Source organism: Perognathus longimembris, chromosome 1, assembly GCF_023159225.1.
Source record: "Perognathus longimembris pacificus isolate PPM17 chromosome 1, ASM2315922v1, whole genome shotgun sequence".
NCBI lineage: Eukaryota > Metazoa > Chordata > Mammalia > Rodentia > Heteromyidae > Perognathus > Perognathus longimembris.
The window spans coordinates 99863216-99876064 of NC_063161.1; the positions used below are offsets into that span (position 1 = coordinate 99863216).

The 12849-nt window shown below is 40.3% G+C and overlaps 1 pseudogene; it reads right to left on the reverse strand.

Moving 5' to 3' along the window:
• Nucleotides 1-3281: 3281 nt before the first annotated feature.
• LOC125355458 lies at nucleotides 3282-4197 on the reverse strand (annotated as a pseudogene).
• Nucleotides 4198-12849: the final 8652 nt, after the last annotated feature.

Below are 12849 nucleotides of genomic sequence, written 5' to 3' on the forward strand. Positions count from 1 at the left end.
CTGTGAAGGCCTCTTTGAGTCCAGCTGATGCTGTGGTTTGATTTGGCCACTGATTGAGATTGTCCGGATAGCCTTCTTAATCTGAATTCGGGCCTTTCCCACCATATTAAACACATTGTTTAATAGTGTGTCAATGAATGATTTCAGTAGGAAAAGACAGAAGAAGAGGGGGGAAATGGTGTTGGTTTCTACTTTCTGCCTTTTCTCTCTGGGGTCAGGTGATAACATGCTGGTCCAAATATTAGATGGGAGAGTTTACTTCCTTTCTCTGGAAGCTGACTGATGCCAGAGATCCGCTTGGGGTGTAAATGCCATCTGGGACTTCTAAGGCAAAGTTATAAAAAGTTGGCAGGTTCCACCTGGGCCTCTTGAAAGACTTAGCCTGAGACATTCCTCCTCAGAACTTATCTGCTTTGCTGTGAGAAACAAAAGTTGCAGAGAGAAGCCACAGGCAGGTGCACAAGCAGGTGCACTCATCAATAGTCTTGGCTCATCTCCTAGCCAACAGTCAATATCGATGTCCAGCTGTGTGAGAGCTCAGTCTAGGTGGCAAATCCAATGGGGCCTCAACTGACTGAGAAATCTTAAGCACTCACTGTTAATAAAAGACTGACACAGGGCTTCTAGGCATCACATTTTGATGTAGAATTCTGCATCTATGGCTATTCAAAAGTTTTGGGATGAAAGAATTTAGAGAGTACATACAAGATGTGTAGGCATTATCAAAGATATTTTATAATATCAGTCCAGGCAATAAAGGAAAAAACTCCCTAAAGTTAATGTGGTGAAACAAGATTTTAGACTACTTTTATATCCGATATTCCTTTCAGAGAATGATATGAGTTGAAGCAAGGATGAGGAGTGAAATATTGATCATTAAGATTTTTTATCATAATAATGCCTCAAAATCATGTTCCTAACAAGAGAATGTTTCTTCATTTAGTTGCATCAGGTCAAAGAATTCTGACTTAATCTAGAGAAAAACTAAAGGTGAGTAAGAAGGACGTGTGTGTGTGTGTGTGTGTGTGTGTGTGTGTGTGTGTGTGTTAGTACTGGGGTTTTAACTCAGGGTTTGGCTGGTGCTGTCCCTTAGCTTTTTCCCTCAAGGTTACTGCTCTACCACTTGAGCCACAGATCAACTTCCCCAAACATCTTGAAACACCTCTCACAAGGAACAGAGGTTTCCAAAGCTTTGATCTAGATATATGGGGCCCTAGCTGGGTAAGGATAAGTAAGGTAGTAGAAAAGAGAAGAGAGGTATTGGGGGCCTCAAGGGTCTTATAGATTTCTGCCTAAAGCCCAATGTCAGTTCCATGGAAGAAGGCAGAAATGTGTTGTACACTACTGCCGATGAGCGCAGCATGATGAGCGAATCTGCAGTTAATTATCTCCACTCCTGTATGTCCTGTTTCCTAACAGATTTGCAGGAGAGGAATGAGCTGGCAAAGCCACCTGGAAAGTTCAAGAGTAAAGACACAGAACTAGATAAAAACTAGTCCCTTCTGAACCACCCTGTCTGAAGGGTATAAAAAGTCCCTCCTCTTTCTACTAAAGGTTAGTTCCCCCTTCTTATTGGAAGGCTATTGTTGGCATAGCACACACAGACTGATTTTTATTAATATTGACTTTGTCACTACCTCTGTGATCTTGGGCTGGTCATTTTCAAATGTTCTCATCTGTGAAAAAGAGAATTGGTATTGCACAGTGTTAGAGGATCAATGTACATAAGATATGTGGAAATGTGAACAGAAACATATGTGTATTTTCAAGAAAGTTGCTAAAAACCAACGGTCAGCAAACTTTTTCTGCAAAGGATCAGAGGGTAAATAGTTTCAGCTTCATGAGCCACATGGTATCTTTTCCAACTCCTCAATTCCCATATTATGGTGGGAGTAGAAAGGCTACGGACAAAATGGAAACAAAAGCCATGGTTGGATTTGCTTCATAGGCTATTTGACAATCCCTGGGAGAATAGGGGGGGAATTAGAACAAGGAAACTATTCATTTCTTTTCTTTTTTGCTTTCTTTCTTTATTTGTGGTGCTGAGGATCAAACCAGGGCCTATACTCACAAGAAAACTTTTAATGATATCTTTCATTTGTGAATAACTATAGTTCAGATATTCAACAAGGTAAGTTACAAATATAAGGAAGTGATGTCAGCTGAGTGCCCATGGCCCACACCTATAATCCTTGCTACTTAAGAGGCTGAGACCTAAGGAAAATGGTTCAAAGCCAATATAAGCAGACAAACCTGAGAGACCCCATGTCTAATTAGCCAGCAAAAAGTCAGAAGTGGAAGGGTGACCCAAGTGGCAAAGCTTTATCTGTGAGAAAAAAAAAAGTCAAGACTCTGAGATCAAACCCCAGTACTGACAAACTCCCCAAAAAGAAATAGGGATGCACTGTTTGATACTAACAGGTGACATCAGACTGCCTCCTAGGAAGATATTATCGCTAAGGGCAACTTTCACGACCACCTTTGAGGCTAGAAAGTGTGAGTATGTGAACTCAGGCTGAGGAGAGATGAGTTATATTTGAAAAGAGGAAGTAAGATTCCAGGGATTCCAGCTAGAAACTGGGAAGACTGTGGGAATCCACACGATTCTCAATATGACCCTGCCTGGGACCTGTCCAGTCCTTGGTAAAAATTATTTAACTCAGAACATTTAGAATGAGTTTAGGTCTTTGCATTAGGCTTTTTTTTTTTGGTGTATAAAATTAATTTTAAAAAACAACTTGATGCTTCAATCCTGATTCATCTAGAGAGAACTTTTTACATGGTACTCTGATCTTAGAGAATGGAGGCAAAGAAAACCCATAAACATATAAATCCTAAACACACCTAGACAGGCAAGGAGGCCTCTGGGCTGCCACAACCATGTAAAGAGGTACAGAAGTATCTAATTTCCAGAGCACAGGAGCTCCAGATGGAACTTCCAGCTCAAATACTGAATATACTGTGATATAAATGATGAGGGTTGTGGTGGTCTAATAAACTATACTAAAATATTTTTATTAAAATGCTAAAATTCTTAAAAGGCTACTAGATATTCTATCAAGTACAATGATTTTTTGAGATAAGAACTATAAGTTACTGGCAGTTTTCCATGGTTTTACTGAAACATACTCAAGTTTTCTTTTTTCTGTTCCAAAATATACTTACATTAAATAAAATACGCATTTCAGTAAGATCTACAGTGAATGGCAATGCATTCTGGGAAGCTTCACATCTAGGCAGGGCCAACATTCATGGAAGAAGCTAAGAGAATGAGCATCCAATCTCAGTTTGCAGTGGGTTTCTTATTGCCAATCTGCGAGTTACACTGAACACATCATTACATCACTTGTGCAGGACACCGATTCGGTTGGGGAGGGGGAAGCAAGAGCTAGCCTCAGGGTTGAGCTCATGACAACTTCGGAGAAGTCTCACGGGCAGCCTAGACAGCACACTTTCAAGAGTAACCATGGTAAGGGAAGCAGACAACTCTTTAGAGGCCCAAACACTTTCTTGCTGTATTTGTGTTCATCCTCCATCTACAGTAGGCAGTCAGGAGGACGGTCTTCTACAGGGTGACATGGTCACAGGCCTGGGACCATCCCGTGGGCCGAGGGAGCGTGAGGCCAGGGAGCGGGGCTGCCTCGTGCTGGTCCACGTGAGACACGAGCAGTGACACAGTCCACGGGCCTGCGATCCGCTCCTCCTATCATCTGGTGTAACGCTTAATGTAGTCGTCCACTTTACTCCGGAAGTCGTCAAAGTTCAAAAGATCAGTAAATAAAGAGTTTAATCACCAAACAACATCCTTTAATGTTCTGGTGGGAGCCCAGCCGGTGCCATCAATAGAATGCTCTCTCAGCAAACTTAGACATATTGATGTTAGGGTGCCAGATCTTGGTCAGACATTTCACCTTGGGAGGCACCATGTTGTACGCATCAGGAACTTCAGTTTCAAACTGAAATTTTCCACCCTGGTAGTAACCCTCATCTGGGATTACAGTTAGCTGAAAGCAGTGAAGCTTGTTTGGATCAGGAAAGTGCACTCTGCAGGTACAAGGTAAATTGGCTTCAAGTTCTGCAACCTCTTTAACAAGTAACTTGTCTCTCACGGCAGCAGTAGCTATCGGGGCCCTTTGAGACCATCATCTCGCTTTAGTTTGCTTGCCAACGTTAGCATTACTGCTGTCTTTACTCTGGGCACCCCAATACAGGCGAGGCAGCGGCAGGAGACCAAGTTTTCTTTTGAGGATAAGACTATCTTCTTTAATGATCAGTTGTTGATGTGAACAAGTTTTTTTTTTATTAATTTATTTATTGCCAAAGTGATGTGCAGAAGGGTTACAGTTTCATATGTAAGGCAGTGAATAAATCATTTTCTGTAGTCATATTTCAAAAATGCATTGCCAACTTTGGCTAAAAGTGAGAAATGAGAGCCAGGTGCTGGTGGTTCACTCCTGTAATCCTAGGCACTCAAGAAGCTGAGATCTGAGCAACACGGTTTGAAGCCAATCTAGACAGAAAAGTCTGTGAAACTCTTATCTCCAATAAACTACTCAGAAAAAGCCAGAAGTGGCGATGTAGCACAAGTGGTAGAGAATAACCTTGAGCACAAAAAGGTCCAGGGACAGCACCCAGTTCCTGAGTTCAAGCCCCAGAACCAGTAAAAAAAAAAAAAAAAAAAAATCAGAAATGAAAGCCAGGAGTGGTGGTACACGCCTATAATTCCAGCACTCTGGAGGCCAAGGCAAGGGGGATGACAAGGTTAAGGCCAGCCTAGGTTACACAGTGAGAACATGTCTGCGAATAGATAGTGAGTCACACTGGACATCGGCAAAAAGAATGTTTATAAGTCTCACAAATAACTCTACCTAGTACGTGCACGTATAAATGTACATATTCATTTCTTGGAGAATGAATGGTGCCAAGAGTGAGCACTGTAATCGGGGTGTGCTCATGTCCACTGATACACACTTGGGACTTTATATTTAATTCACAAGCTCCTAGGAGCCATGACTAACAATAGGTGAAGAAAGCATCTCACAATGTCTTTATCTCATAGGGAAGACACTATGCCACACACAGACAACTTCATACGTGAAAATGTGTGGATCAAACTTGAGCTTGAATGTTCTGCGGCAGCTTCTTTCTGTAACTGAGATTTTAACTAGATCACTAAAAGTTTCCATCTCATCATTTGACGCACAGACACAATGCCTGTCCTTCCTTATATCAACTGTTTTGTGAGAGCTAAATGCAAAAAGGTATTCAGAAAAAAAAAACTTGCAAAATGATGTTTAAATAGAAGATCTTTTAAAGCGACATTTGAGATGATATTGTAACTAATTGTTAGGTACTTTAAATGTATTTTATAGTTCACTTAATAGGATTCACAAATTGACTGATTAAATACCTATTATCAATATATTAGTAGTATATAACAAGTACAGCATTCTTTGACTCAACTTTCTCCTCTGCAGACTGACAACAAGCTAAATGAAAGCAAACAGCAACTTGTGCATTGTGTGACACTGTCTGTCACTCCCACAAAGCCAGCCATCCTTTTCCTCTCTGTGAGCAGTGCCCAACTTTTATCCACATATCCATATACAGATCTTTCTCTTTGTACCCCCATGTCAATGATAAATATCATTTCTTCAAAGCTAATCATAGCAATCCCCTTCTCTTCGTGAGTGACTAATTAAGGGGTGGACATGTAACTCAACCAGAACTATTAAATGCACAGTGATAAGAAACACAGTGATAAGAAACAGTTACTGAACATGTATTATATATGCCAGGCACTTGTCCAAGTGCCTTGTATATATTATTGTAGATCCTAACAATAGCTCTATGAGAAAGCTTCCATAAATATCTAAATTTAATAGCCAAGGAAATTGAGAGATACAGGAAAGTAGGTGGAGCCAGAATACAAACATAGGCAGTGTACTTTCAAAGCCCACACTCCTCACCAGAATTTAACACTAAATAGAACAGTCTCCCATGGGCTTTTGGGAAAATTTTTTTACTCATTAAAAAATACGTTATGGCCGGTTTCTTCCCACTACAATGGTTATATGTGGTGATTGGAATAATTGGCAACTTATGGCAATAGGGAGTTGTGTTCTTTATTGAAAATAACTGACTGATAAACAGAAAAGTCTTGGCTCTTTAACGTGGATTTACAAACTGTTAACTTTAAGCTGGGAACCAGTGTCTCAAACCTGTAATCCTCACTTCTCAGGAGGCTGAGATCTGAAGAATCTCAGTTTAAAACCAGCCAGAAAAATAAAGGCCAAGACTTCATCTTCAAAATAACCAGCCAAAAGCCTGGCTAGAAGCATGGTTCGACTGGTAGAATTCAAATCCCAGTACTGGCAAAAAAATAAAAAGGAAGGAAGGAAAGAAAGGAAGGAAGACAGGAACTATGTAACCATGGGCAAACTGTTCTAAATCTATCTTTTCATTTAACATTGAGGCTAGATGACCTTTACTTTTGTTTGGAAAGCTCCAAGAATACAGTTACTTTGCTTTGGAATAACAAGCCTCTATGATCTTCTTTATTTTTTTCATTTAAGCAGCATCCCTAGGAAATAGTCTTCCTCTAAGTAACAAATCAATACAAGATATTCAATTACAATGCAATTATTATTAAATCTAAAAACAAAACTTTACATTAGTTCTGGAAAGCATGCTGTCCCACAGTATAATAATAAATGATACCAATGCTTAGTCTTTATTTACAAAAGAGGTAAAATACTGTATAGAAGTTGAATTATTTACTCAAAATGAACTACCAGCTTTAGGGCCCTAAGGATAGCCTATGAGTTTCCTAATTTCTCTTTCTCAGTTTTACTAAATGCTACAGTCTTTGAGACATTATAATTAGACTTTGGTATAGCAATTGCTACCTATGGTGAAGTTCAGAAAATATCACTTTTTATTCACCAATATTAAATATGTATGAATATATATATATATGCTATTGAATCTCATGCAAGCCTTGACTTGACATGTGATATGATGTTTAAAATTCACACATACATATTTGTAGCAAATCATCAGCCATGTTTTAGGTGACACAGATGTGAAGACAAGTCTACACTTGTCTTTGATAGAGATTTGTTGCTGTCTGTTATGTATGTCCATGTATGTGTGGGGGAGAAACTAAATTGATGTTCTTTCCCCTCACCCTTATATCAGTGTTCTCTTGAGGACCCTGTGTCATCGTAAAGTCATCCTGTAACTGGGGCTGCATCTACCCACTATCCTGTGGGCTATGAGCCGCTAGGAAATTTTCTAAATTCTCCAGTAGTGCACTGATTCCCCAGGCTGCAATTAGAAACAAGTAACATGGGCTATGCAGGCCTGCAGACAAATCTGTAGCCTCAAGCTTAATAACAATGAATTTGAGGGGCTGAAAAAATGCGTATCTTCAGAATTCTTGTTGTTGTTGTCTTCAGCAGAGGGCGTGTATTCCTTTCCCATCTCACCTGTATTTCTGTGAAAGAATTCCGATATGATTTCCCACAAGCATTTATGGGAGATGCAATTTACTCCTTCAGGACTTCTTGAGTCAGATCTCCTTCCTCAGATCCACTGGTAATCCCCCTTTTTATTTATGCGCAAGAACATAGGGTCCCACAATACAGGAGCACAAAGAGACACCTGTGCTACAAAGCCACAGGCCCTGCTTAAGAAGCTCTGTAAGACTGGCCCTGGCAGTCTGAAAGTTGCTTTGGTCTAATTAATACTTTCCCAGTATTTAATTTCTCAGCTAGGGGCAAAGCTCTGTGGTACTAACAACTCTCAGAACAGCACATCGGCTGGTCTTCCTGGGGGACAAGTCACAGCTTCAGCGGTTTTCCAATGGCAGCAAAGGCCCCAGCCGACATCAGAAGCATCCCCTAGCTTCTTGGCCAGGTTTCCTTTTATAAATACACTGTTGCATCTTGAATCCAGCTTGATGCTCTCCAAGTGTGTTCTGCATTGGGGAAGAAGCTGAGAATATTCATTGTCTATTAGACCCAGGGCTCTGGACACTAGGAAGGGTTCCCTTTAAGTTCATTCAAGAATCAAGGACCACACTATCTAAACCCTTCTGGGAAATACAGAAAGGCCTCAATGTAGTTTTATTCACTTTACTTGTACAATTATCCACCAAGTTTGGAGTAAAGCCTGAGAGTTTTACTGAAGTAGAGGACTAGATAAGTTGATTTGACCTTTAACCATGTGCCCTCGATCTTAACGTTAGAAAGCATATGGCTCAGCAAGGCTGCAAGTATTTCTGCATTCATGAGACTCTTGCTTACGAGGTGTGGATCTCTCTTAGAACCAGCCAGAATAGAATGACTGTTCTAAGCCACTGGGATTCCTGGATCAGAATGTGGAAAGGGAGGGGCTGTCCTCATTTGATTCCCTGTGCAGTGAAGAGTCAGATCTTCTGTTTTCTTGAGGAAACAATGACTTGACAAACTTCTCTCTCTTCTCCTTTTATAAAATGGATAGAGGGGCAAGTAATGAAAGAGGAATGAGGCCGAATGCCGCTTTATCACAGATGTTTGCTTACCATGAGTGGACCTCCTCTCTCCCTCTCCACCTTCTTCCTCCTGCCAAAATTAATGAGTGGGATCAGTAGGGCACAGAGCTGTGTGTGACCCTTCCTTAGGATGGGCACTGTCGCTTGGCCAATAAACCAACAGGCTAGGGAATCCAGCTGAGGTAGATCGTACTTTGCCTATGTCTATTACAGCACATAGTGCCTTCAGCTGAAGGGACAGACAGAGCTCTCTCCCTCTGAGTGTGTCTGTCTGATTTCCACCCCACAAATAACCACACATACTTTCATGCATTGGCAAGCAGTCTCAACATGGTTCCAGTTCATAGATTTCATAAAGAAGTTTGCTTTAAAAATTGAATTCAAATACTGCTGGTCCCAAGATGACATAGCTGGCTGGAAATATTTGGAGATGTACCCTTTAATTGGGCCCATCCTTATACACCAGAAGAAACTGGAGCAGCAAGATTGTCTCCCTCCAAGGATTCCCACAACCAGTGAGTATCAAGTCTAGGTCTAGAACCCTTGACCCTGATTTCCAGACCAGTGTTTGGGGGATTTCCTTCCCCCTTAGCTCAGTTTGTCTCAACATGTTTGGTTTCAATTCATCTTCAACATCTAGATGTCTGGAATCTTTCCTGGAATTAGACTTCTGAGCCTAAAGTGACTTAATGCACACTTTGGGGAAGGGTAAGCCACGAGATCTCTAAGTGGTTTTGATCAACCATGCCAATATTTACGCCCTTGGATGATCTGCATAGACTTCATAAATAATGTAAATTCCTACAAAGTGAGTTAACTGTGGGAGACATGGTCTTTGGAGAAAGAAAAAAAAGAAGAAAAGAAAAAGACAACACCAAAACGATGTTATGCAATCACCCTGGCAAAGTTAACAAGACAACAGAGTACTGAAGGGATCCACTGATTGCAGTCACTGCTATTGACCATTTTAAGTGTGACTATTTTTAAAATACTGTATGCCTCATTAAGCTGTGCTCTGAAAATGAGAAATTTGCTTTAACTGCATTGTTTTGAATTGCTGAGAGAAGAATCTATCAACCACAAGGTGCCCTACTGCTGAACTCAGCCAAAAAAGCTGTTAATAACTCCAGCAGATGTTTCAGCTTTTGAGGCCAATAGACTCCCGCCCTCCTTGCCTTCCCCTTTCCAAATTCTGATGCCAATATGACTAAACTCCAGTTCTTGTGGTTGCTGCCTTGACTGCTGCCGCGGCTGGGGTGGCCGCTCGTGTAAGTGCTACTGAAGAATGATTCTTTTTAAACAACCATGGACAACAGAACCTCTGGCCTCTGAGGTCAGCACGTTATTGCTTTTACTGTCAGAAGTTTAAATCTTTTGGGGAGGCGGGGGAACAAAGGTAAGAGCACTGAATGAGAATTGCTGTTTTGTTGTCTACCTTCGTTGCTAGTCATTTTGTTTCGCTTTCTGGGATTTCTCCCATTTCTCAGACTCATCAGAGTGCCACGCTTGCTAAGGTCGAGGGTCATTCATACACTAGCTACCCTTGGGGTCCAGGAGAGAGATGTTAGGTTAGTAGCTCTACAAAGGGGACCTCGGCTTGATGCAGTTTTGTGTGGTTGTATCTGAGATGGTGTGGCTTAGAGAGCCCTGACCTTAGCAGTTCTGCAATATTGGATGTGTTTCCTATAAATAGAGCCACGTCCCTGTGAGAAAGGGAGAGTATGAAGACTACCAGGCTGCTGTGGGCCCATCTCAGTTGATCATATCTCTGGGCTGGATAAACCTGACATCTTCACCTAAAATTAAATCTGTGTTGCAAAGTGTTCCAAATGAGAAGAAAGTAAAAGGGGGCTGGGGGAGAGGAAAGGAGAAGTAAAGAAATTCTGCCTTTGTTCCCCACCCCATACCCTCTACCCCAACTCCTATTCATTTTGGACAGAGAGAGAGAGAGAGAGAGAGAAAGAGAGAGAGAGAGAGAGAGCACTTTAAGGCACCCTCGTGACAGAGATGACCAAGAAAACACAGGTGCACCACATTTATAGGCAACTTCCTTGGCTGAGAATACATCTAAACTGCACATCTCTACATTTCCTCATGCAGAGAAATGCCATTTCAAATGGGAGAAAGAATGGGGAGGAAGAATTGAGTTCATGAATATTTAGTCTCCTTATTTTGATGCAATACCAAGCCAGAATATCCAAGGCTCTCTGGGCCTCTCTTGGCAGCCTCCACATTTGTCAAGCAGACTCATTCAAGCCCCAAATCTCTGCTCTGTGCCATCTCGCCTATAAAAAGGAAGTGCCTCTCCCCAGGACCATAGCCACTATGCCACTCAGAAACTATGTGTTTCTAATTCTCAGGAAGAGCTCAAGAATGTGACAAATGTAATGTAATTTCTCTCTGTGTCTCTCTCTCTCTCCTCCCATCCCCCCCACATACATATCAACAGTACCACCATTTTTTAAGCAGATTCCATGTGACTTAGCTCACATCTTGTCATCACAAAGGCAGAGAGCACTCATTAATGCTACTAGAATGTACACGTACATATTGAAGGAAAAATATAGTTGCTCGTGCCTGTGTATTCTTTATTTTCTTGTTAAACAAAGAGTAATACAATACACTTGAGAGCTCCATCATATGGCTATCTTTTAATTGTGAAACGTGAGAGAGTCAAATTAAAAATGGTGCCATTCATTTTGAAATACAATGTTCCCACTACTAAATGAGATGAGCATTTCTGTTTAGATTACTGTGATTCCAAGGAACCCCTATCAGATGGTGACTCTGTAGTAACATAAACCAACAACGCTGTGATAATAAAATAGACTCAAAAGAAAACCCAACAAAAACTCCCTATTGAATCACTAGAGAACATATTCTCCTTATTAAAAAGAAAAAAAATTCGTATTAAATTTCCACTATGCTTCTCCAGAGGAGTTGAGTGCGGGAGATAAGGGAAGAGAATTGAAAATAACCATAGGTAAGTTGAGATTCAGACCTGCTAGCAGTGAATACTGGGACTAGACATTAATAAACTCTGGAGATGGATGAGGCCCACATAAAATCAGAACATATACTTCATTAGGTCTTGAACTTTACCTGGAATCTCATACTACAAGTGATGATTTCCCAGCTATTTTTGTCCTTGATTATTTCCAGTCCAAGTAAATTGGACAATAAAGAAATGATGCTTTCATACTATTTCCATGATGGATGTTCACAACCAAAATAACTTCACCATCTGATGTATTTCACAGTTTTAAGTTAAAACAGACATACTATAATATGCTTGTACATCTGGCTCAGGTGCTTCATTTGCCATATGTTTGTGAAATAATCCAAGGAGATGTTACAACTGTATGTTCCCCTTGGGACCTGAATAAAATGTGCCCACAAAGAGTTACCTAATTATTCATTCCTGCCAACAACATCTTCACCTAATAATAAGGTGGTGCTTAAAATGAGACAATAGTGCTTTCAGTCTTGAGAAATGTCAGTGCCACTTACTATTTCAAAAACAAAGTCTTTTGCATTTTTTAAAAATCAGGGTAAGATCCTTGGCCTTTCAAGCAAATAAGATGTATGCAGGTGGATGTATTTGCTAATCTTATAGGGGCAAATTTTGTACTGCTGATCAGAGCCTAATGCTTCCAGAAACCTACTGGATGATAGCCACAATGGAAATTAGAAAACCAAAATCCAATCGTCTTTTTAAGAAATGGCTGCTCTGGCAATATTACACATTTATGGAGAGCTTTATAATGGACAAGTTGCATTCATACATGCCACCACATTTAATTTCTATAATAACCTTGTAAAGCAGATATTTTTTAAAACCTATAACTTGCCCTTTCTAGTTTATAGCACTAATTAGCTAGAACGATGAGCATTTTTTTAAATATTTTTTTTCTAATCTTGACCAATGAGTACCACTTAACTTGCTTCAAAAACCATTGACAATCTGCTTTCTCCCTCTTTTCCTGATTTTCATATCCTTTTATCCTATAATGATTTCATTTTTTTATGATTTTTGATCCAAAATGAATAATTTGGTTTCCTTTCAAGGAGAAGTAAAGAGGAGGACAAGTTAAATTCATTTAATAGTTGAAATACAAGTTGACCAGTAAAATTCATATTTTAATGAGGCTGATAGCTGGGTCAAAATGTCCAACAAACGAAACATGTTCTATGCTTAGCTTAATCAACCATTAAATCAATTTCAAAAGAAAGCACAGATTAAGACCTCCGACAGTAGCTTTTTAATCGTGTGCTAGTAGTATATTGACTGAACATTAAGTAATATGGCTGTT